Source organism: Lithobates pipiens, unplaced genomic scaffold (genome assembly GCF_037356315.1).
Source record: "Lithobates pipiens isolate NorthernLeopardFrog02 unplaced genomic scaffold, aLitPip1_a1.2 Scaffold_13, whole genome shotgun sequence".
NCBI classification, from domain to species: domain Eukaryota; kingdom Metazoa; phylum Chordata; class Amphibia; order Anura; family Ranidae; genus Lithobates; species Lithobates pipiens.
Genome location: NW_027507718.1, coordinates 175,309,374 through 175,328,422, shown reverse-complemented (window position 1 = coordinate 175,328,422; position 19,049 = coordinate 175,309,374). Strand labels below are relative to the sequence as shown.

The 19,049-nt window shown below is 48.9% G+C and overlaps 20 non-coding genes and 23 pseudogenes across 20 annotated transcripts; all 43 read left to right on the top strand.

Annotated features, from left to right (window-relative positions):
• Positions 1 to 4,624: 4,624 nt before the first annotated feature.
• Positions 4,625 to 4,753, top strand: LOC143978890 (5S ribosomal RNA; annotated as a pseudogene).
• Positions 4,754 to 4,862: 109 nt separating this feature from the next.
• Positions 4,863 to 4,981, top strand: LOC143977842 (5S ribosomal RNA; annotated as a pseudogene).
• A 109-nt stretch (positions 4,982 to 5,090) lies between these two features.
• LOC143976933 (5S ribosomal RNA) lies at positions 5,091 to 5,209 on the top strand. The gene has a single exon (XR_013273223.1). It is a non-coding gene; the product is annotated as a 5S ribosomal RNA (ribosomal RNA).
• Positions 5,210 to 5,318: 109 nt separating this feature from the next.
• On the top strand, positions 5,319 to 5,437 carry LOC143978985 (5S ribosomal RNA; annotated as a pseudogene).
• Positions 5,438 to 5,546: 109 nt separating this feature from the next.
• LOC143977993 (5S ribosomal RNA) lies at positions 5,547 to 5,665 on the top strand (annotated as a pseudogene).
• Positions 5,666 to 5,774: 109 nt separating this feature from the next.
• On the top strand, positions 5,775 to 5,893 carry LOC143977273 (5S ribosomal RNA). Its single transcript, XR_013273557.1, has one exon. It is a non-coding gene; the product is annotated as a 5S ribosomal RNA (ribosomal RNA).
• Positions 5,894 to 6,002: 109 nt separating this feature from the next.
• On the top strand, positions 6,003 to 6,121 carry LOC143976480 (5S ribosomal RNA). Its single transcript, XR_013272786.1, has one exon. It is a non-coding gene; the product is annotated as a 5S ribosomal RNA (ribosomal RNA).
• A 109-nt stretch (positions 6,122 to 6,230) lies between these two features.
• On the top strand, positions 6,231 to 6,349 carry LOC143978361 (5S ribosomal RNA; annotated as a pseudogene).
• Positions 6,350 to 6,458: 109 nt separating this feature from the next.
• LOC143978644 (5S ribosomal RNA) lies at positions 6,459 to 6,577 on the top strand (annotated as a pseudogene).
• Positions 6,578 to 6,686: 109 nt separating this feature from the next.
• Positions 6,687 to 6,805, top strand: LOC143978845 (5S ribosomal RNA; annotated as a pseudogene).
• A 109-nt stretch (positions 6,806 to 6,914) lies between these two features.
• On the top strand, positions 6,915 to 7,033 carry LOC143976291 (5S ribosomal RNA). The gene has a single exon (XR_013272606.1). It is a non-coding gene; the product is annotated as a 5S ribosomal RNA (ribosomal RNA).
• Positions 7,034 to 7,142: 109 nt separating this feature from the next.
• Positions 7,143 to 7,261, top strand: LOC143978632 (5S ribosomal RNA; annotated as a pseudogene).
• A 109-nt stretch (positions 7,262 to 7,370) lies between these two features.
• LOC143976290 (5S ribosomal RNA) lies at positions 7,371 to 7,489 on the top strand. The gene has a single exon (XR_013272605.1). It is a non-coding gene; the product is annotated as a 5S ribosomal RNA (ribosomal RNA).
• Positions 7,490 to 7,598: 109 nt separating this feature from the next.
• LOC143977817 (5S ribosomal RNA) lies at positions 7,599 to 7,717 on the top strand (annotated as a pseudogene).
• Positions 7,718 to 7,826: 109 nt separating this feature from the next.
• On the top strand, positions 7,827 to 7,945 carry LOC143977545 (5S ribosomal RNA). The gene has a single exon (XR_013273820.1). It is a non-coding gene; the product is annotated as a 5S ribosomal RNA (ribosomal RNA).
• A 109-nt stretch (positions 7,946 to 8,054) lies between these two features.
• LOC143976289 (5S ribosomal RNA) lies at positions 8,055 to 8,173 on the top strand. The gene has a single exon (XR_013272604.1). It is a non-coding gene; the product is annotated as a 5S ribosomal RNA (ribosomal RNA).
• A 109-nt stretch (positions 8,174 to 8,282) lies between these two features.
• Positions 8,283 to 8,401, top strand: LOC143980136 (5S ribosomal RNA). The gene has a single exon (XR_013274279.1). It is a non-coding gene; the product is annotated as a 5S ribosomal RNA (ribosomal RNA).
• A 109-nt stretch (positions 8,402 to 8,510) lies between these two features.
• LOC143978739 (5S ribosomal RNA) lies at positions 8,511 to 8,629 on the top strand (annotated as a pseudogene).
• A 109-nt stretch (positions 8,630 to 8,738) lies between these two features.
• On the top strand, positions 8,739 to 8,864 carry LOC143979420 (5S ribosomal RNA; annotated as a pseudogene).
• Positions 8,865 to 8,973: 109 nt separating this feature from the next.
• On the top strand, positions 8,974 to 9,092 carry LOC143978843 (5S ribosomal RNA; annotated as a pseudogene).
• Positions 9,093 to 9,201: 109 nt separating this feature from the next.
• On the top strand, positions 9,202 to 9,320 carry LOC143977262 (5S ribosomal RNA). Its single transcript, XR_013273546.1, has one exon. It is a non-coding gene; the product is annotated as a 5S ribosomal RNA (ribosomal RNA).
• A 109-nt stretch (positions 9,321 to 9,429) lies between these two features.
• LOC143980135 (5S ribosomal RNA) lies at positions 9,430 to 9,548 on the top strand. The gene has a single exon (XR_013274278.1). It is a non-coding gene; the product is annotated as a 5S ribosomal RNA (ribosomal RNA).
• Positions 9,549 to 9,657: 109 nt separating this feature from the next.
• On the top strand, positions 9,658 to 9,776 carry LOC143978156 (5S ribosomal RNA; annotated as a pseudogene).
• A 109-nt stretch (positions 9,777 to 9,885) lies between these two features.
• On the top strand, positions 9,886 to 10,011 carry LOC143979166 (5S ribosomal RNA; annotated as a pseudogene).
• Positions 10,012 to 10,120: 109 nt separating this feature from the next.
• On the top strand, positions 10,121 to 10,239 carry LOC143978842 (5S ribosomal RNA; annotated as a pseudogene).
• A 109-nt stretch (positions 10,240 to 10,348) lies between these two features.
• LOC143978787 (5S ribosomal RNA) lies at positions 10,349 to 10,467 on the top strand. Its single transcript, XR_013273977.1, has one exon. It is a non-coding gene; the product is annotated as a 5S ribosomal RNA (ribosomal RNA).
• Positions 10,468 to 10,576: 109 nt separating this feature from the next.
• LOC143980134 (5S ribosomal RNA) lies at positions 10,577 to 10,695 on the top strand. Its single transcript, XR_013274277.1, has one exon. It is a non-coding gene; the product is annotated as a 5S ribosomal RNA (ribosomal RNA).
• A 109-nt stretch (positions 10,696 to 10,804) lies between these two features.
• LOC143977469 (5S ribosomal RNA) lies at positions 10,805 to 10,923 on the top strand. The gene has a single exon (XR_013273745.1). It is a non-coding gene; the product is annotated as a 5S ribosomal RNA (ribosomal RNA).
• Positions 10,924 to 11,032: 109 nt separating this feature from the next.
• Positions 11,033 to 11,158, top strand: LOC143979024 (5S ribosomal RNA; annotated as a pseudogene).
• Positions 11,159 to 11,267: 109 nt separating this feature from the next.
• Positions 11,268 to 11,386, top strand: LOC143976791 (5S ribosomal RNA). The gene has a single exon (XR_013273085.1). It is a non-coding gene; the product is annotated as a 5S ribosomal RNA (ribosomal RNA).
• A 110-nt stretch (positions 11,387 to 11,496) lies between these two features.
• On the top strand, positions 11,497 to 11,615 carry LOC143977576 (5S ribosomal RNA; annotated as a pseudogene).
• A 109-nt stretch (positions 11,616 to 11,724) lies between these two features.
• LOC143977264 (5S ribosomal RNA) lies at positions 11,725 to 11,843 on the top strand. Its single transcript, XR_013273548.1, has one exon. It is a non-coding gene; the product is annotated as a 5S ribosomal RNA (ribosomal RNA).
• A 109-nt stretch (positions 11,844 to 11,952) lies between these two features.
• LOC143977844 (5S ribosomal RNA) lies at positions 11,953 to 12,071 on the top strand (annotated as a pseudogene).
• A 109-nt stretch (positions 12,072 to 12,180) lies between these two features.
• Positions 12,181 to 12,299, top strand: LOC143977597 (5S ribosomal RNA). Its single transcript, XR_013273844.1, has one exon. It is a non-coding gene; the product is annotated as a 5S ribosomal RNA (ribosomal RNA).
• A 109-nt stretch (positions 12,300 to 12,408) lies between these two features.
• On the top strand, positions 12,409 to 12,527 carry LOC143977557 (5S ribosomal RNA). Its single transcript, XR_013273831.1, has one exon. It is a non-coding gene; the product is annotated as a 5S ribosomal RNA (ribosomal RNA).
• A 109-nt stretch (positions 12,528 to 12,636) lies between these two features.
• LOC143978978 (5S ribosomal RNA) lies at positions 12,637 to 12,755 on the top strand. Its single transcript, XR_013273995.1, has one exon. It is a non-coding gene; the product is annotated as a 5S ribosomal RNA (ribosomal RNA).
• A 109-nt stretch (positions 12,756 to 12,864) lies between these two features.
• LOC143978680 (5S ribosomal RNA) lies at positions 12,865 to 12,983 on the top strand (annotated as a pseudogene).
• Positions 12,984 to 13,092: 109 nt separating this feature from the next.
• Positions 13,093 to 13,211, top strand: LOC143978445 (5S ribosomal RNA; annotated as a pseudogene).
• A 109-nt stretch (positions 13,212 to 13,320) lies between these two features.
• On the top strand, positions 13,321 to 13,439 carry LOC143978296 (5S ribosomal RNA; annotated as a pseudogene).
• A 109-nt stretch (positions 13,440 to 13,548) lies between these two features.
• Positions 13,549 to 13,667, top strand: LOC143977251 (5S ribosomal RNA). The gene has a single exon (XR_013273534.1). It is a non-coding gene; the product is annotated as a 5S ribosomal RNA (ribosomal RNA).
• Positions 13,668 to 13,776: 109 nt separating this feature from the next.
• On the top strand, positions 13,777 to 13,895 carry LOC143978404 (5S ribosomal RNA; annotated as a pseudogene).
• A 109-nt stretch (positions 13,896 to 14,004) lies between these two features.
• Positions 14,005 to 14,123, top strand: LOC143978545 (5S ribosomal RNA; annotated as a pseudogene).
• A 109-nt stretch (positions 14,124 to 14,232) lies between these two features.
• On the top strand, positions 14,233 to 14,351 carry LOC143978694 (5S ribosomal RNA). Its single transcript, XR_013273968.1, has one exon. It is a non-coding gene; the product is annotated as a 5S ribosomal RNA (ribosomal RNA).
• Positions 14,352 to 19,049: the final 4,698 nt, after the last annotated feature.

Sequence of the window (19,049 nt, the reverse complement as noted above, 5' to 3'; positions counted from 1 at the left end):
TGGTGTCAGGAAACTGTTGAATACCTTGGTTTTGTACTCTCCAAAGGAGAAAGGAAAATCAGTCACAAGAGAGCTGAGGCTCTCGTGGGTCTGCCCCGCCCACTTACTAAGAAGGACATGCTATCCTTTCTTGGTATGATTGGTTACTGCCGCCAATGGATACCTGATTGTTCCTACTATGATAATCTCCTGAGGCAAGCCACAGGTACTGACATGCCAGATTGTGTGAAATGGAATGATGAAATGTACAATGCTTTTGTGTATCTTAAAACTGCAATGGTCACAGCTCCTGGACTTGGACTACCTGAATATGGGAAAATGTTTCACTTGTTTGCAAGGGACAATTGTAAAACTATGGCGGGGGTCCTGGCCCAGGAGCATGGGGGCAAACTCCGCCCTATTGCGTTTTTTTCAAAGGTTGTGCCTATGCCGGTACAGGGCATGCCCGCATGTCTCAGAGCTCTTGCGTCGTGTGCGATGGTCGTGGAATTGGCTACATCATTCACTCTAGGACATGCCACCACACTGCATACCACTCACAATGTATCCATCCTACTAAAAAACATCCATACCCAGCACATGTCAGCCCAGAGGCTGAGCGGTTATGAAGTCATTTTACTTTCTAACCCAAAACTTGAGATAAAATATGCCTCTCCCACTTCTGGCCCAGTTCCAATCCTAAATGCCTTGCTAGGCTTGAAAGGTGAAGAAGATGAGGTAGTGCCTCAACATGAATGCATGGACCTCATCCACCAAGACACATCCCCGAGACCAGACATGTCTTCAACTGCTCTCCTTGGAGCACAGAATGTCTTCGTGGATGGGTCTTGTTCAAGACCAAATGATAATACATACCATGCAGGGTATGCTGTTGTTCAGCTGCCTGATAAAATACTGGAAGCAAACCCTGTCCCATTCCAATCAGCACAAGCTGCAGAACTTATAGCTCTTACTAGAGCTTGTCAGCTTTTTGAAGGGCAGGATGTCAACATTTACACAGACTCCAAGTACGCTTACGGCGTTGCACACGATTTTGGAGTTATATGGAAAAGGCGGGGCTACATAGCAGCAGATGGTAAATCCATCTCACACTCCACGCTTGTCACAAGTTTGCTAGAAGCTATACAATTGCCAAGGTCCATAGCTATATTACACTGTAGGGCACATACAGGGCAACAGGATGACATAGCCAAAGGCAACGCCTTAGCTGACAAAACAGCAAGAGAAGCAGCATTCACACAGCCTGCAAACACACAAATGCCATTACTCTCACCAGAAATTCCTCTTTTGGATCAAACATTGCGTGACCTCCAAGCATATGCCACAGACCAAGACATCCAGCAATGGAACTCAGCAGGTGTGCAGACAAGCCCAGAAACTGACCTTGTCTGCCAAGAGGGGAGACCATGTATCCCTGTAGCCAGCGCACCCATTTTTATTTCACAATACCATGGGATAGGTCACAGAGGGTGGAAAGTCACATGTGAACTTTTGGATAAGGATTTTTACATTCCAGGTCTTCCCTCTCTTGTAAAGGCATATGTTTCCAGATGCATCACATGCATTCGGAATAACCCTAGGAACCCTCACAAAGTAAAACATGAACATCTGATATATCCATCTACACCATTCACTCACCTGCAGATAGATTTCACACACATGCCCAAACTAGGTAAAAGACAAGAATTCTTGCTCGTAATTTTGGACGTATTTTCGAGATGGTTGGAGATATTTGTAACTACAAAGGAAGATGCACAAACAGTAGTGAGGATTCTGATACAAGAAATTATTCCAAGGTGGGGTTGCCCACTACAGATCAATTCTGACAATGGTCCTGCATTTGTGGCCAAAGTTTGTCAAGACCTGGTAAAAACACTGAAAATAGAATGGAAATTTCATATTCCTTACCACCCCCAGAGTTCAGGTATAGTGGAAAGGATGAACAGAACCATTAAGGATAAGATCAGGAAGGCCACTGGAGGTACGTATGCAAATTGGAAGAAGGTCCTCCCAGCTGTACTAGCCGAGATAAGAATGACACCCTCTAAAAAGACAGGATACTCTCCTTTTGAAGTCTTAATGGGTAGGCCATTCCCCACCCCATGGGCCAGACAGCCACTTATGATAGAAAGAGGGGACCTAGATCTTATTCAGGAAGAATATGTAAAAAAACTTATTGAAACTTTGGATCAAGTTGAAAGGAACGTTGCTCGCACCTCTCCTTCTTCTTCACAGGAACCTACACACCCTTTTCAGGTGGGTGACACCGTGGTGGTCCAGCAATTGAAACGCACCAAGAAACAGGAGTATCCCTTTGGACCCCCAACCACAGTGATCGCAGTTACCCGCACAGCTATTCTGGTAGAGGGACAACAGGCCTGGATTCATGCAAGTCGTGTAAAGAAGGTCAACCAGGAACCTAAGAAGCAAGGCAAAGACAAAGATAAAGCACAGAGAAGTGAAGCAGATAGTCAAGACTCTGAACAAGATGACTTTGCTTATTTCACCACGGACTTCTGGGAAGGCCTTGTGCCTCTTATGCTGGGCTGCCCTGATTGTGTTCCTGCCAACTTTGCTGATAACTAACTGTATTTATCATCCTGAAGATTTGGGACCCATAAAGAGTATTTGTGGAGCCTCTAACACTCTACAACAGAATAATATGAATAACACACATGACAGACACAAGAGAAATGAATACTCAGAAAGTTTTACCGATAAAATGTTATTATTGAAGTTTAAATATAGCTACGCCCAGAAGTCTGGATTTGAAAAATGTTGGATATGTAGTAAACTCCATCCTAGCACGGCTAGGATCCCCTTAATGGCCGTACCTCTAAACTTCACCCCTCTCCTTAATGGCACTCCTCCTGTCGTTCTTACAACTGTCACAAGAATGCTTTCAAATAATACCCTTACTTTCCAGATTATTGGTAGAAGTCATTTCCCAGACTGGTGTTTTAGGTTGGGAAACTCCACAAACGGAGCTGAAGTTTGCCAACAAGCTAACATTAACTTTTCAATGACATCAATTGAAAGTCCTTTCTTTCACACTTCAGAATCTGACCTAAACACCACTCTGATAAACTTTCTTAGCTCCAGTTCCGGTTCCACAGTAGGACAATTATTGTCGAGTTTAACCTTTTCCAGTCTTTCTGATGAAATGATGACAATATTCAACAAACGATCTTTAGCTCTAGGGAACAGTATTTATATTTGTTGTGGAAAAATCTGTCACCCTTGGATCCCCACTGAACCCCAAGGATGGTGTTATCTCGCAGCCCTAGTCCCCATCATGGGCGTAGTAGGAGATAGCAAGGGAAGACACCTCCTTGAAGCTAGCATGCATCCCAGGTACCCCCTCAAACACCGCAATAAAAGAGAGTTATTTCTTGAAAAAGATATGGCATGGGCTTGGTTCCCCTCATGGACTGGGTGGGGAATAGACTTCATGAAAAGGTTGAATAAATACACTGGAATCATTGATGAAGTAATGGAAAAGAATTCTGAGGATATTACTAATTTAAATATAGAAACTAGGGCAATTAGAAAACAATTAGAACTACACGAGTTAGCCATAGAAAGCATGAGTGCTGCTTTAACAGGGATATGTGAAAACACAGAAGATTATGAGTGTTGTACCTGGTTTCATAACACAAGTATTGAGGTACCGGATTACTATGATATAATTGCACAACACCGGAAAGAAGTAAGCAAATTACAAGATGAAGCTAGAAACATTGCTAAGACATGGGATCCTTTTGCAAACCTAAGTTCTGGAATAGGAATACTTACATGGTTAAAAAGTGCTGCCATAACTATAACTATGATTATTCTTTTTGTTTTGTTCCTATATGCCTGTTATAAGCTTATAATGTGCATAATTGTTAAGGCATCCCGAACCCCTGATCCTGCTGCTGCAAATAGAGTTTATCTTAGTATGTATTATGATAGAAGAAAGATTACATAACTGTGAAAGGTAGTGAGTCATATAAATGTCTCAAAGAGGGGAACTGTAAGGAACGATAGCAAGATAGACTCCATTTTGTATTAGATTTTATGTGTTACATGACCACTCTTGAATTCAGATATGAGCTTAAGTTGAAACTCACACATGTTTCTAGTGTTATCTATAGAAATGTTCTCGAGGTCATTTTGACATATATATATTAAGACTGTGGAGTTTGATTTAGCTCAGGCTTACGTTTGTTTTAGATAAGATAACGACATCTGTTCAAGAATACATATATTTTGTAGTAAAGATGATGTAAAAATTTGGCTCATGGCATCAGCTAATAAGTAAAATATTGACTGAAGCTATTTCTTCTGTATACGTGTAACACTTCAGAAACTCCTCCCTTGTTATCCCTAGACAGCATATAAGCCGGCATCTGGTATTGAATAAACAGGTATTACAAGTGAACACAGCAAACCAGTTTCCTGTTTCACTTATTGATATCTCCGGGCCTGGGGGTCTACGGAAGTCTTCCTGCATTACCTGAACCTATCTGGGTGGTCCTAGAAGCTGAATTTCCCTACAGCGACCTGCTGTATTTTATCTCTCGATTGCCCGAGGTGACCACCTTGGCTTTTGTCAAGAGAGTTGTAAGTACGGTGCAAGATCGCCTACAGCCACATCTCCCTGAATGCGCTTGATCTCGTCTGATCTCGTCTGATCTCGGATGCTAAGCAGGGTCGGGCCTGGTTAGTACCTGGATGGGAGACCGCCTGGGAATACCAGGTGCCGTAGGCTTTTGGCCATTATGTTGTTGGCTTTGGCGACCTGCTGTATTTTTCCTCTCGATTGCCCGAGCTGACCACCTTGGCTTTTGTCAAGAGAGTTGTAAGTAGGGTGCAAGATCGCCTATGGCCACATCACCCTGAATGCGCTCGATCTCGTCTGATCTCGGATGCTAAGCAGGTTCAGGCCTGGTTAGTACCTGGATGGGAGACCGCCTGGGAATACCAGGTGCCGTAGGCTTTTTTCCATTATGTTGTTGGCTTTGGCGACCTGCTGTATTTTTCCTCTCGATTGCCCGAGGTGACCACCTTGGCTTTTGTCAAGAGAGTTGTAAGTAGGGTGCAAGACCGCTTACGGCCACATCACCCTGAATGCGCTCGATCTCGTCTGATCTCGGATGCTAAGCAGGGTCGGGCCTGGTTAGTACCTGGATGGGAGACCGCCTGGGAATACCATGTGCCGTAGGCTTTTTTCCATTATGTTGTTGGCTTTGGCGACCTGCTGTATTTTTCCTCTCAATTGCCCGAGGTGACCACCTTGGCTTTTGTCAAGAGAGTTGTAAGTAGGGTGCAAGATCACCTACGGCCACATCACCCTGAATGCGCTCGATCTCGTCTGATCTCGGATGCTAAGCAGGGTCGGGCCTAGTTAGCACCTGGATGGAAGACCGCCTGGGAATACCGGGTGCTGTAGGCTTTGTTCCATTATGTTGTTGGCTTTGGTGACCTGCTGTATTTTTCCTCTCGATTGCCCGAGGTGACCACCTTGGCTTTTGTCAAGAGAGTTTTAAGTAGGGTGCAAGATTGCCTATGGCCAAGGCACCCTGAATGCGCTCGATCTCGTCTGATCTCGAATGCTAAGCAGGGTCGGGCCTGGTTATTACCCGGATGGGAGACCGCCTGGGAATACCAGGTGCCGTAGGCTTTTGGCCATTATGTTGTTGGCTTTGGCGACCTGCTGTATTTTTCCTCTCGATTGCCCGAGGTGACCACCTTGGCTTTTGTCAAGAGAGTTGTAAGTAGGGTGCAAGATTGCCTACGGCCACATCACCCTGAATGCGCTCGATCTCGTCTGATCTCGGATGCTAAGCAGGGTCGGGCCTGGTTAGTACCTGGATGGGAGACCGCCTGGGAATACCAGGTGCCGTAGGCTTTTTTCCATTATGTTGTTGGCTTTGGCGACCTGCTGTATTTTTCCTCTCGATTGCCCGAGGTGACCACCTTGGCTTTTGTCAAGAGAGTTGTAAGTAGGGTGCAAGATCATCTACGGCCACATCACCCTGAATGCGCTCGATCTCGTCTGATCTCGGATGCTAAGCAGGGTCGGGCCTGGTTAGTACCTGGATGGGAGACCGCCTGGGAATACCAGGTGCCGTAGGCTTTTTTCCATTATGTTGTTGGCTTTGGCGACCTGCTGTATTTTTCCTCTCGATTGCCCGAGGTGACCACCTTGGCTTTTGTCAAGAGAGTTGTAAGTAGGGTGCAAGATCGCCTAAGGCCACATCACCCTGAATGCGCTCGATCTCGTCTGATCTCGGATGCTAAGCAGGGTCTGGTCTGGTTAGTACCTGGATGGGTGACCGCCTGGGAATACCAGGTGCCGTAGGCTTTTTTCCATTATGTTGTTGGCTTTGGCGACCTGCTGTATTTTTCCTCTCTATTGCCCGAGGTGACCACCTTGGCTTTTTTCAAGAGAGTTGTAAGTAGGGTGCAAGATCGCCTACGGCCACATCAACCTGAAATCGCTCGATCTCATCTGATCTCGGATGCTAAGCAGGGTCACGCCTGGTTAGTACCTGGATGGGAGACCGCCTGGGAATAGCAGGTGCCGTAGGCTTTTTTCCATTATGTTGTTGGCTTTGGCGACCTGCTGTATTTTTCCTCTCGATTGCCCGAGGTGACCACCTTGGCTTTTGTCAAGAGAGTTGTAAGTAGGGTGCAAGATCGCCTACGGCCACATCACCCTGAATGCGCTCGATCTCGTCTGATCTAGGATGCTAAGCAGGGTCTTGCCTGGTTAGTACCTGGATGGGAGACTGCCTGGGAATACCAGGTGCCGTAGGCTTTTGGCCATTATGTTGTTGGCTTTGGCGACCTGCTGTATTTTTCCTTTCGATTGCCCGAGGTGACCACCTTGGCTTTTGTCAAGAGAGTTGTAAGTAGGGTGCAAGATCGCCTACGGCCACATCACCCTGAATGCGCTCGATCTCGTCTGATCTCGGATGCTAAGCAGGGTCGGGCCTGGTTAGTACCTGGATGGGAGACCGCCTGGGAATAGCAGGTGCCGTAGGCTTTTTTCCATTATGTTGTTGGCTTTGGCGACCTGCTGTATTTTTCCTCTCGATTGCCCGAGGTGACCACCTTGGCTTTTGTCAAGAGAGTTGTAAGTAGGGTGCAAGATTGCCTACAGCCACATCACCCTGAATGCGCTCGATCTCGGCTGATCTCGCATGCTAAGCAGGGTCGGGCCTGGTTAGTACCTGGATGGGAGACCGCCTGGGAATAGCAGGTGCCGTAGGCTTTTGGCCATTATGTTGTTGGCTTTGGCGACCTGCTGTATTTTTCCTTTCGATTGCCCGAGGTGACCACCTTGGCTTTTGTCAAGAGAGTTGTAAGTAGGGTGCAAGATCGCCTACGGCCACATCACCCTGAATGCGCTCGATCTCGTCTGATCTCGGATGCTAAGCAGGGTCGGGCCTGGTTAGTACCTGGATGGGAGACCGCCTGGGAATAGCAGGTGCCGTAGGCTTTTTTCCATTATGTTGTTGGCTTTGGCGACCTGCTGTATTTTTCCTCTCGATTGCCCGAGGTGACCACCTTGGCTTTTGTCAAGAGAGTTGTAAGTAGGGTGCAAGATTGCCTACAGCCACATCACCCTGAATGCGCTCGATCTCGTCTGATCTCGCATGCTAAGCAGGGTCGGGCCTGGTTAGTACCTGGATGGGAGACCGCCTGGGAATAGCAGGTGCCGTAGGCTTTTGGCCATTATGTTGTTGGCTTTGGCGACCTGCTGTATTTTTCCTCTCGATTGCCCGAGGTGACCACCTTGGCTTTTGTCAAGAGACTTGTAAGTAGGGTGCAAGATCGCCTACGGCCACATCACCCTGAATGCGCTCGATCTCGTCTGATCTAGGATGCTAAGCAGGGTCGGGCCTGGTTAGTACCTGGATGGGAGACTGCCTGGGAATACCAGGTGCCGTAGGCTTTTGGCCATTATGTTGTTGGCTTTGGCGACCTGCTGTATTTTTCCTTTCGATTGCCCGAGGTGACCACCTTGGCTTTTGTCAAGAGAGTTGTAAGTAGGGTGCAAGATCGCCTACGGCCACATCACCCTGAATGCGCTCGATCTCGTCTGATCTCGGATGCTAAGCAGGGTCGGGCCTGGTTAGTACCTGGATGGGAGACCGCCTGGGAATAGCAGGTGCCGTAGGCTTTTTTCCATTATGTTGTTGGCTTTGGCGACCTGCTGTATTTTTCCTCTCGATTGCCCGAGGTGACCACCTTGGCTTTTGTCAAGAGAGTTGTAAGTAGGGTGCAAGATCGCCTACGGCCACATCACCCTGAATGCGCTCGATCTCGTCTGATCTTGGATGCTAAGCAGGGTCGGGCCTGGTTAGTACCTGGATGGGAGACCGCCTGGGAATACCAGGTGCCGTAGGCTTCTTTCCATTATGTTGTTGGCTTTGGCGACCTGCTGTATTTTTCCTCTCGATTGCCCGAGGTTACCACCTTGGCTTTTGTCAAGAGAGTTGTAAGTAGAGTGCAAGATTACCTACGGCCACATCACCCTGAATGCGCTCAATCTTGTCTGATCTCGGATGCTAAGCAGAGTCGGGCCTGGTTAGTACCTGGATGGGAGACCGCCTGGGAATACCAGGTGCCGTAGGCTTCTTTCCATTATGTTGTTGGCTTTGGCGACCTGCTGTATTTTTCCTCTCGATTGCCCGAGGTTACCACCTTGGCTTTTGTCAAGAGAGTTGTAAGTAGAGCGCAAGATTGCCTACGGCCACATCACCCTGAATGCGCTCGATCTCGTCTGCTCTCGGATGCTAAGCAGGGTCGGGCCTGGTTAGTACCTGGATCCTGGATGGGAGACCGCCTGGGTATACCAGGTGCCGTAGGCTTTTTTCCATTATGTTGTTGGCTTTGGCGACCTGCTGTATTTTTCCTCTCGATTGCCCGAGGTGACCACCTTGGCTTTTGTCAAGAGAGTTGTAAGTAGGGTGCAAGATCGCCTACGGCCACATCACCCTGAATGCGCTCGATCTCGTCTGATCTAGGATGCTAAGCAGGGTCTTGCCTGGTTAGTACCTGGATGGGAGACTGCCTGGGAATACCAGGTGCCGTAGGCTTTTGGCCATTATGTTGTTGGCTTTGGCGACCTGCTGTATTTTTCCTTTCGATTGCCCGAGGTGACCACCTTGGCTTTTGTCAAGAGAGTTGTAAGTAGGGTGCAAGATCGCCTACGGCCACATCACCCTGAATGCGCTCGATCTCGTCTGATCTCGGATGCTAAGCAGGGTCGGGCCTGGTTAGTACCTGGATGGGAGACCGCCTGGGAATACCAGGTGCCGTAGGCTTTTTTCCATTATGTTGTTGGCTTTGGCGACCTGCTGTATTTTTCCTCTCGATTGCCCGAGGTGACCCCCTTGGCTTTTGTCAAGAGAGTTGTAAGTAGGGTGCAAGATCGCCTACGGCCACATCACCCTGAATGCGCTCGATCTCGTCTGATCTTGGATGCTAAGCAGGGTCGGGCCTGGTTAGTACCTGGATGGGAGACCGCCTGGGAATACCAGGTGCCGTAGGCTTCTTTCCATTATGTTGTTGGCTTTGGCGACCTGCTGTATTTTTCCTCTCGATTGCCCGAGGTTACCACCTTGGCTTTTGTCAAGAGAGTTGTAAGTAGAGTGCAAGATTGCCTACGGCCACATCACCCTGAATGCGCTCAAACTCGTCTGATCTCGGATGCTAAGCAGAGTCGGGCCTGGTTAGTACCTGGATGGGAGACCGCCTGGGAATACCAGGTGCCGTAGGCTTCTTTCCATTATGTTGTTGGCTTTGGCGACCTGCTGTATTTTTCCTCTCGATTGCCCGAGGTTACCACCTTGGCTTTTGTCAAGAGAGTTGTAAGTAGAGCGCAAGATTGCCTACGGCCACATCACCCTGAATGCGCTCGATCTCGTCTGCTCTCGGATGCTAAGCAGGGTCGGGCCTGGTTAGTACCTGCATCCTGGATGGGAGACCGCCTGGGAATACCAGGTGCCGTAGGCTTTTTTCCATTATGTTGTTGGCTTTGGCGACCTGCTGTATTTTTCCTCTCGATTGCCCGAGGTGACCACCTTGGCTTTTGTCAAGAGAGTTGTAAGTAGGGTGCAAGATCGCCTACGGCCACATCACCCTGAATGCGCTCGATCTCGTCTGATCTAGGATGCTAAGCAGGGTCTTGCCTGGTTAGTACCTGGATGGGAGACTGCCTGGGAATACCAGGTGCCGTAGGCTTTTGGCCATTATGTTGTTGGCTTTGGCGACCTGCTGTATTTTTCCTTTCGATTGCCCGAGGTGACCACCTTGGCTTTTGTCAAGAGAGTTGTAAGTAGGGTGCAAGATCGCTTACGGCCACATCACCCTGAATGCGCTCGATCTCGTCTGATCTCGGATGCTAAGCAGGGTCGGGCCTGGTTAGTACCTGGATGGGAGACCGCCTGGGAATACCAGGTGCCGTAGGCTTTTTTCCATTATGTTGTTGGCTTTGGCGACCTGCTGTATTTTTCCTCTCGATTGCCCGAGGTGACCACCTTGGCTTTTGTCAAGAGAGTTGTAAGTAGGGTGCAAGATCGCCTACGGCCACATCACCCTGAATGCGCTCGATCTCGTCTGATCTTGGATGCTAAGCAGGGTCGGGCCTGGTTAGTACCTGGATGGGAGACCGCCTGGGAATACCAGGTGCCGTAGGCTTCTTTCCATTATGTTGTTGGCTTTGGCGACCTGCTGTATTTTTCCTCTCGATTGCCCGAGGTTACCACCTTGGCTTTTGTCAAGAGAGTTGTAAGTAGAGTGAAAGATTGCCTACGGCCACATCACCCTGAATGCGCTCAATCTCGTCTGATCTCGGATGCTAAGCAGAGTCGGGCCTGGTTAGTACCTGGATGGGAGACCGCCTGGGAATACCAGGTGCCGTAGGCTTCTTTCCATTATGTTGTTGGCTTTGGCGACCTGCTGTATTTTTCCTCTCGATTGCCCGAGGTTACCACCTTGGCTTTTGTCAAGAGAGTTGTAAGTAGAGCGCAAGATTGCCTACGGCCACATCACCCTGAATGCGCTCGATCTCGTCTGCTCTCGGATGCTAAGCAGGGTCGGGCCTGGTTAGTACCTGGATCCTGGATGGGAGACCGCCTGGGAATACCAGGTGCCGTAGGCTTTTTTCCATTATGTTGTTGGCTTTGGCGACCTGCTGTATTTTTCCTCTCGATTGCCCGAGGTGACCACCTTGGCTTTTGTCAAGAGAGTTGTAAGTAGCGCGTAAGATCGCCTATGGCCACATCACCCTGAATGCGCTCGATCTTGTCTGATCTCGGATGCTAAGCAGGGTCGGGCCTGGTTAGTACCTGGATGGGAGACCGCCTGGGAATTCCAGGTGCCGTAGGCTTTTTTTCCATTATGTTGTTGGCTTTGGCGACCTGCTGTATTTTTCCTCTCCATTGCCCGAGGTGACCACCTTGGCTTTTGTCAAGAGAGTTGTAAGTAGGGTGCAAGATTGCCTACGGCCACATCACCCTGAATGCGCTCGATCTCGTCTGATCTCGAATGCTAAGCAGGGTCGGGCCTGGTTAGTACCTGGATGGGAGACCGCCTGGGAATACCAGGTGCCATTGGATTTTTTCCATTATGTTGTTGGCTTTGGCGACCTGCTGTATTTTTCCTCTCGATTGCCCGAGGTGACCACCTTGGCTTTTGTCAAGAGAGTTGTAAGTAGGGTGTAAGATCGCCTACGGCCACATCACCCTGAATGCGCTCGATCTCGTCTGGTCTCGGATGCTAAGCAGGTTCGGGCCTGGTTAGTACCTGGATGGGAGACCGCCTGGGAATACCAGGTGCCGTAGGCATTTTTTCATTATGTTGTTGGCTTTGGCGACCTGCTGTATTTTTCCTCTCGATTGCCCGAGGTGACCACCTTGGCTTTTGTCAAGAGAGTTGTAAGAAGGGTGCAAGATCGCCTGCGGCCACATCACCCTGAATGCGCTTGATTTCGTCTGATCTTGGATGCTAAGCAGGGTCGGGCCTGGTTAGTACCTGGATGGGAGACCGCCTGGGAATACCAGGTGCCGTAGGCTTTTTTCCATTATGTTGTTGGCTTTGACGACCTGCTGTATTTTTCCTCTCGTTTGCCCGAGGTGACCACCTTGGCTTTTGTCAAGAGAGTTGTAAGTAGAGTGCAAGGTCGCCTACGGCCACATCACCCTGAATGCGCTCGATCTCGTCTGATCTCGGATGCTAAGCAGGGTCGAGCCTGGTTAGTACCTGGATGGGAGACCGCCTGGGAATATCAGGTGCCGTAGGCTTTTTTCCATTATGTTGTTGGCTTTGGCGACCTGCTGTATTTTTCCTCTCGATTGCCCGAGGTGACCACATTGGCTTTTGTCAAGAGAGTTGTAAGTAGGGTGCAAGATGGCCTACGGCCACATCACCCTAAAAGCGCGCAATCTCGTCTGATCTCGGATGCTAAGCAGGGTCGGGCCTGGTTAGTACCTGGATGGGAGACCGCCTGGGAATACCAGGTGCCGTAGGCTTTTTTCCATTATGTTGTTGGCTTTGACGACCTGCTGTATTTTTCCTCTCGTTTGCCCGAGGTGACCACCTTGGCTTTTGTCAAGAGAGTTGTAAGTAGAGTGCAAGGTCGCCTACGGCCACATCACCCTGAATGCGCTCGATCTCGTCTGATCTCGGATGCTAAGCAGGGTCGAGCCTGGTTAGTACCTGGATGGGAGACCGCCTGGGAATACCAGGTGCCGTAGGCTTTTTTCCATTATGTTGTTGGCTTTGGCGACCTGCTGTATTTTTCCTCTCGATTGCCCGAGGTGACCACCTTGGCTTTTGTCAAGAGAGTTGTAAGTAGGGTGCAAGATCGCCTACGGCCACATCACCCTGAATGCGCTCGCTCTCGTCTGATCTCAGATGCTAAGCAGAGTCGGGCCTGGTTAGTACCTGGATGGGAGACCGCCTGGGAGTACCAGGTGCCGTAGGCTTTTTTCCATTATGTTGTTGGCTTTGGCGACCTCCTGTATTTTTCCTCTCGATTGCCGGAGGTGACCACCTTGGCTTTTGTCAAGAGAGTTGTAAGTAGGGTGCAAGATCGCCTACGGCCACATCACCCTGAATGCGCTCGATCTCGTCTGATCTCAGATGCTAAGCAGGGTCAGGCCTGGTTATTACCTGGATGGGAGACCGCCTGGGAATTCCAGGTGCCGTAGGCTTTTTTCCATTATGTTGTTGGCTTTGGCGACCTTCTGTATTTTTCGTCTCGATTGCCCGAGGTGACCACCTTGGCTTTTGTCAAGAGAGTTGTAAGTAGGGAGCAAGATTGCCTACAGCCACCTCACCCTGAATGCGCTCAATCTCATCTGATCTCGGATGCTAAGCAGGGTCGTGCCTGGTTAGTACCTGGATGGGAGACCACCTGGGAATACCAGGTGCCGTAGGCTTTTTTCCATTATGTTGTCGGCTTTGGCGACCTGCTGTATTTTTCCTCTCGATTGCCCGAGGTGACCACCTTGGCTTTTGTCAAGAGAGTTGTAAGTAGGGTGCAAGATTGCCTACGGCCACATCACCCTGAATGCGCTCGATCTCGTCTGATCTCGGATGCTAAGCAGGGTCGGGCCTGGTTAGTACCTGGATGGGAGACCGCCTGGGAATACCAGGTGCCGTAGGCTTTTTTCCATTATGTTGTTGGCTTTGGCGACCTGCTGTATTTTTCCTCTCCATTGCCCGAGGTGACCACCTTGGCTTTTGTCAAGAGAGTTGTAAGTAGGGTGCAAGATCGCCTACGGCTACATCACCCTGAATGCGCTCGATCTTGTCTAATCTCGGATGCTAAGCAGGGTCGGGCCTGGTTAGTACCTGCATGGGAGACCGCCTGGGAATACCAGGTGCCGTAGGCTTTTTTCCATTATGTTGTTGGCTTTGGCGACCTGCTGTATTTTTCCTCTCCATTGCCCGAGGTGACCACCTTGGCTTTTGTCAAGAGAGTTGTAAGTAGGATGCAAGATCGCCTACAGCCACATCACCCTGAATGCGCTCGATCTTGTCTGATCTCGGATGCTAAGCAGGGTCGGGCCTGGTTAGTACCTGGATGGGAGACCGCCTGGGAATACCGTGTGCCGTAGGCTTTTTTCCATTATGTTGTTGGCTTTGGCGACCTGCTGTATTTTTCCTCTCGATTGCCCGAGGTGACCACCTTGGCTTTTGTCAAGAGAGTTGTAAGTAGGGTGCAAGACCGCCTACGGCCACATCACCCTGAATGCGCTTGATCTCGTCTGATCTCGGATGCTAAGCAGGGTCGGGCCTGGTTAGTACCTGGATGGGTGACCGCCTGGGAATACCAGGTGCCGTAGGCTTTTTTCCATTATGTTGTTGGCTTTGGCGACCTGCTGTATTTTTCCTCTCTATTGCCCGAGGTGACCACCTTGGCTTTTGTCAAGAGAGTTGTAAGTAGGGTGCAAAGATCGCCTACGGCCACATCACCCTGAATGCGCTCGATCTCGTCTGATCTCGGATGCTAAGCAGGGTCAGGCCTGGTTAGTACCTGGATATGGAGACCACGTCCTTAACCTGGTTGTGCAGCGGTTCTTGGGCAGGTACCCGGGCTTACAGGATGTTCTGAAGCAGGCCAGGAAAGTCTGTGTGCATTTCCGCCGATCATTTAATGCCTGTGCTCGCCTGGCTGAGCTCCAAAAGGAGTTGAACCTGCCCAAGAACCGCCTTATATGTGACATGCCCACCAGGTGGAACTCAACGTTGGCCATGCTGCAGTGGCTGCACACGCAGCAGAGGGCCATCAATGAGTACCTGTGTGACTACGGCACCAAGACAGGGTAAGGGGAGCTCGGTTTTTTCTCACCACGCCAGTGGGGCATGATCAGGGATGCATGCACTGTCCTGTCACCGTTTGAGGAGGCCACAAGGATGGTGAGCAGTGACAGTGCATGCATCAGTGACACTGTACCTCTTGTCCACCTCTTGGAGCATACGCTGCGTGGAATAATGGACAGGGCACTTGAGGCAGAACAGAGGCAGGAAGAGGAGGACTTCCTTGCCTCTCAAGGCCCCCTTTATCCAGACAGTGTTCCTGCTGTGCCACCCATCACACAGGAAGAGGATGAGGAGGAGGAGGAGGAGGAGGATGATTGTGTCAGCATGGAGGTGGAGGCTGGCACTCAGCATCAGCAGCAGCAGCAGCCGCAGTCTTGTAGGGATGATTTACAGTCCCAAGAAACCCGTGGACTTGTACGTGGCTGGGAGGAGGTAGCTGCGGATCATGTTGTCCTTAGTGACCCAGAGGACTCCGGACCAAATGCCTCAGCTAACCTACGCTGCATGGCCTCCCTGATCCTGCAAAGCCTGCGGAAGGATCCTTGTATTCTTCGGATCAAGGAGAGGGACCATTACTGGCTGGCCACTCTCCTTGATCCACGGTACAAGGGTAAGGTTGCCGACCTTATCTTGCCGTCGCAGAGGGAGCACAGGATGAGACATCTCCGGGAGGCCTTGCAGAAAGGTCTGTGCAACACATTTCCAGAGACTGGGAGGTTACAAACTCCTGGTCCTGGACAACGTGTTGCTGAGGCATCGGTCAGAAGGAGCGGTGGAGAAGGTGGCCGTCTGACCGATGCTTTCAGGCAATTTTTTAGTCCGCAGCCCCAAGGTATGTACTTGGGGATGTTTTTGTTATTTGCGATTTATTTAGTTTACTTGAGGATTTTTTCCAATGGCCTATGTTATATAAGGCCTAATTGGAATAATGTCCTGTATATGAGAATGTTCCTTTCCTTCTTTATAGAGTTTTATGAAATTTTTAGACTTAAGAAATGGCCTGATGGTCTGATGATCTGACAGTGTCCTTTGCCCATGTGGAAGAGTAAGGTCGGGGAATGATGGTGGGCCCTCCTATGTTCTGGGTGCAGTTACTAGAACTGTGCGATCGGGTATGGGGGGTTGACCTTGTCCGATCGTGCTCTCCTAATGGGTAGGTATGCGACCGGATTGTACCATCAGATATGATCCCATTCAGAGAACAGGTCAGTTCTGATTCTCTAGAGTGTTTTTTAGTTTATTTTATTTTTAAGATTTTTTAATTCACAAAAAAGATCAAATGAGTATGAACCTATTTGTGAAACGGTTCGTGTCCGATTCCTTATAGCATTCGTGTATTTTATTTCATTTAGTTTCATTTAATGATCAGGGCGAACGATCATTTTTGCCCATTTCTAAAATGGCTGATTAGGAGCTGTAGCCAGGAGCTCGGAAGTGGGCGGTTACGTTCTGTAGCTAGTGAGTATTTAGGCGGTGGGTCAGCGCGCCGCCCGTACCCCAGGAAGAAGTCACTTTTGACGAAACTACGTAGGGTGAGCGGCGTGCTGACGTTACCGCCATTCCCCGTTGACCAGGAAGGACGGGCAGTGTTAATAGGAGAGAGCCGGCCGGCTCGTGATTGTACTTACGCTTGTACTCAACTGGAATTTGTGAGTTTGTTTTACTTTTATTTCGTTCGTATTAAATTTTTATGCGGAATTACGCTATGGGAGCCTTTCTTTCTTGTCTTATCTAAAAAATTCGGTGGAATGTGAGACGTTGTAAGAAAGAGATATAAGAGGTGGAGACGCCAGCAGAACCCATCGGAGAGACCAGGAACGATCGTTTTTTCTTCATGCCTGTATGATCTCCCTAAAAAGAGATCTTGGCAGCTGGTAAGCCTCATTGAAATAGGTGGTGGATAGAACTTCCTCTTTGGGCGCACCTGCTATACATCTGAAGGGTGTTTGTAAAGAGTCACTTCAAGGGACTTATTCCATACCTTCGTACTTCCCTCTCTTTGGACTTTTTATGTGCTTCAAGTTTGATGTTTTTTTTTTTTTTTTTTTTTTTTTTTTTTTATGTTTAAATTTTTTATTGAAGTATAGCAAATAATACATGAACTTAACTCCCTCGCAGGGGATTACAATGACGGTGTTGCAAGACAGGATTGAAAGCTCGGAGAGCAAAAAGACAAACCTAAGACAAACACTGAGAGACCTAAGGAGGAGATATGGACCCCTCCCAATAAGGAGGGGGTTCCCCGCCCGACACCAACAGTATCATCCGAATATTACATTTCGGTGTTCTAAGTAAACATCAATACGTGAGAAAATAGAAAAAAATAAAAAGAAACCTCCAGTCAGCATAAAAAAAAAAAAAAAACAATAAAAGGCCGCATAAAAAACATGAACAGCCGGAAACGACCTCTGGGAGGATCAAGGCCCCGACACCCCGACAGGGATCACGCTGTGTCGGGGTCTCGAAACCCCCCTAACCTGCTGATATAACCGGAGGACTATATGCCTAACATTAGCAAAAATTGACTGAGATAAGTAATGGATCAAGAGAACGTACAGTGAACTAGGTGCAGGCCTCTGAGAGTCCCAACTATTAACATAGCTACCATCAGCTTATGAAGAAAAGGCCCAGGAGTAGTGGGACCAACAGTGCGAAGCTAGTGAATCTAAGGCCACAAGGTGATAGAACAATAAAAATAAAATAAAATAAATAAGTAAAAAACTGCTATGACCTGTCCTGAGTCCCAAAAATCACCAAAACCCGGCTGAGCAGGGCATGGAGAGGGAGAGGATGTGGACAGGGTAGAGAAAGGAAAGAGTAGAAAGGAATAGGAAAGAGAAAGGGGAAAAAAGAGAGAGAGATAGGTGTACAGAGAGGTGTGCCTGGACCAAGGAGAGACCGTGGATAACATGATATAATATGGAACTGGGGGCTAAACAATAACCGAGCCCTGAGACTGGTCTTAAAGAAGGATCCCAATAAAGTTGGCCCAAGGTTCCCACACCCGCTTAAATTTGTCTATTTTGTCCAAAATTGAGTGAGAAGTTTTTTCGTTGAACATAATCCAAGTAATTTTTTGTTTAAATAATGGGAAGGAGACCCTGGGGGACTTCCAAGACCTGGCTATCGTCAGTTTAGCACCGATAAAGAAAAAATGAATCAGAACTCGGCTATGCTTAGTGGTTAGGGGTATCGCTTGATTCAGAAGGGCAATTGCAGGGGATTGCGGGATAACAAGACCAGTGACCCTACGAATAAGGCCAAAGGTCTTGTTCCAGAAGCTTCTAATCCTGGGGCACTCCCATAGAATATGGAGGAGCGACCCTAGATGGCCGCAGCCCCTAAAACACAGGGGCGAGGATTGGGGGTAAAATTTGGCCAGACGAGTCGGGACCAGATACCAGCGCGAGAAGACTTTGACGTCTGCCTCCATCAGAGAAATGTTAAGGATCCCCCTGAAGGCACTCGAGAAACAGGAGTGCCAAGTGTCCAGGTCCCATTCAATATCTAGGTCGCGTTCCCAGCTCAGCATGTAACTCGCCTTTTCCTTTGGATCGACCAAAGCAGAGTAGATCAGGGAAATGCCCCCCCTCACGTCCATGACTGACGAGCACCAAAGTTCATAAGGGGAAATAGAAAGGGGGAGGGGATGATGGGAAATCAGAGTGTGTAGGAAGTGGGAAATTTGGCGGAATCGAAATCTTTCTGAATCTGGCATCTCCAGTTTAGATATGCAATGCCCGAGTTTGAGTGGCCCAGACTGGTTGAGAAAGTGCCCTATTCTATAAAGGCCTTTATCTATCCACCACTGGAATGCTCTAACATCCCTCCCAGGTGGGAATGAGGGGTTATTGAAGAGATGTGTAAGAGGTCGCCAATCTGAGGTGAGAATGTTGGTCTTGAAAAGCGTGTCGCAAAGCGCAAAGGAATGGGAGAGGGTAGGGGCCATGATCGGGGGTCTAGATTTCGGGGGGCGCCACAACAGGTAATCAATAGTGTGTTTGGGGATAGCTTGTCTTTCCATAAGGAGCCAGTCAGGCTTTGGACCTCTGGAAAATACCGTAGAAATCTGGCAGAGTTGTGCCGCTTGGTAGTAACACCAGAGGTTAGGCAGCCCAAGCCCGCCTTTCCGTCTAGGTCTAAATAGCGTTGTCTTGGGGAGTCTGTGGTTAGACTTGCCCCAGGTAAATCTAATGATCGCTGACTGTAGGGTTTGGATGTGG